The sequence below is a fragment of the Arachis hypogaea genome, chromosome 14 (assembly GCF_003086295.3).
Source record: "Arachis hypogaea cultivar Tifrunner chromosome 14, arahy.Tifrunner.gnm2.J5K5, whole genome shotgun sequence".
In the NCBI taxonomy this organism is placed as follows: domain Eukaryota; kingdom Viridiplantae; phylum Streptophyta; class Magnoliopsida; order Fabales; family Fabaceae; genus Arachis; species Arachis hypogaea.
In genome coordinates, this window is record NC_092049.1 from 48158262 (window position 1) to 48160022 (window position 1761).

Here is a 1761-nt window from a genome sequence, read left to right on the forward strand (position 1 = left end):
GTTTTGAATTTGAATGGTAAGGTAGGTGGGGTTTTATGATGGGTTTTTGGGGAGTAGTGGATGGATGTGAGTGGTGAAGGGATTATAGGGAAGTGGGCAGGATTTCATAGGTGAATGGTGTTTGGGGAATAGGTATTGATGTGATTGGTCAAGGGTATTTGGGGAAGAGTGTTATGGAAAGGTGTGAAGAGGATAGAGAGTGAGTTGGGGTAGGTGGGGATCCTGTGGGATCCATAGATCCTGAGGTGTCAAGGAATTCTTCTCCATGCACCTTTCTGGCATTTAAACGCCCTCTGTGTTCCATTTTTTGGCGTTTAACGCCATCTCTGCGACCTTTCCTGGCGTTAAACGCCAGGCTGATGCCCCTTTCTGGTGTTTAACGCCAACCAGACACCCTTTTCTGGCGTTAAACGCCAGTCTGTCTGCCAATTCTGGCGTTTAACGCCCAAAATGCTGCCAGACTGGGCGTTAAATGCCCATTCTTCCCATTAAGATAGGTGTTTCCATATGATTCTCCCATGTAATTCACCTTTTCCATTGCAGGATTCTCAGGGTCATAAGCTTCTCCTTCAGAGGAGGCTTCTTTAGTACTGCCAGATGCAGCTTACATTCCAGTCAGATTCTGAGAAATCATATTGACTTGCTAAGTCAATATTTTATTCTGAGCCAATATGGCATTCAGAGTGTCAATCTCAAGAACTCCTTTCTTCTAACTCATCCCATTATTCGCAGGATTTCTTTCAGAAGTATACATAAACTGGTTATTTACAAACATCTCAATGAGTTCCTGGGCTTCTGCAGGCATTTTCTTCAGATGAAGAGATCTACCAGCAGAGTGGTCCAATGACATCTTGGACAATTCAGACAGACCATTATAGAATATACATAAGATGCTCCATTCTGAAAGCATGTCAGAAGGACACCTTCTGATCAATTGCTTGTATCTTTCCCAAGCTTTATAGAAGGATTCACCTTCCTTCTGTCTGAAGGTTTGGACTTCCACTCTAAGCTTGCTCATCTTTTGAGGTGGAAAGAATTTGGCCAAGAAAGCATTGACCAACTTTTCCCAAGAGTTCAGGCATTCTTTAGGTTGTGAGACTAACCATATCCTAGCTCTGTCTCTTACAGTAAAGGGGAAAAGCATAAGTCTGTAGACCTCGGGATCAACCCCATTGGTCTTAATAGTGTCACAGATTTGCAAGAATTCAGCTAAAAACTAATGAGGAACTTCCAATAGAAGTCCATGAAACTTGCAATTCTGCTGCAATAGAGAAACTAATTGAGGTTTAAGCTCAAAGTTGTTTGCTCCAATTGCAGGAATTGAGATGCTTCTTCCATAGAAGTTGGAAGTTGGTGCAGTAAAGTCACCAAGCATCTTCCTTGCATCTTCACCATTGTTATTGGGTTCGGCTGCCATGTCTACTTCTTTTTCGAAAATTTCTGTAAGGTCCTCTCCAGAGTGTTGTGCTTTAGCTTTTCTTAGCTTCCTCTTCAGAGTCCTTTCAGGTTTAGGATTAGCTTCAACAAGGATGTCTTTATCCCTATTTCTACTCATATGAAAAAGAAGAGAATAGAAAAGAATAAGAATCCTCTATGTCACAGTGTAGAGATTCTTTTATGTGAGTATAAGAATAGAAGAATAGAAGAATGAGGTAGAGAGAGAATAAGAGGAATTCGAACACAGAGAGGGGGAGAGAGTTTGAATTATGAGTAGAAGAGCAGTGTTAGTAAATAATTAAATAAATAGAAAGAGATGAGAAA

At 41.1% G+C, this 1761-nt stretch overlaps 1 non-coding gene across 1 annotated transcript; it reads left to right on the forward strand.

Annotated features, from left to right (window-relative positions):
- Nucleotides 1-904: 904 nt before the first annotated feature.
- Nucleotides 905-1012, forward strand: LOC112746317 (small nucleolar RNA R71). Its single transcript, XR_003174208.1, has one exon. It is a non-coding gene; the product is annotated as a small nucleolar RNA R71 (small nucleolar RNA).
- Nucleotides 1013-1761: the final 749 nt, after the last annotated feature.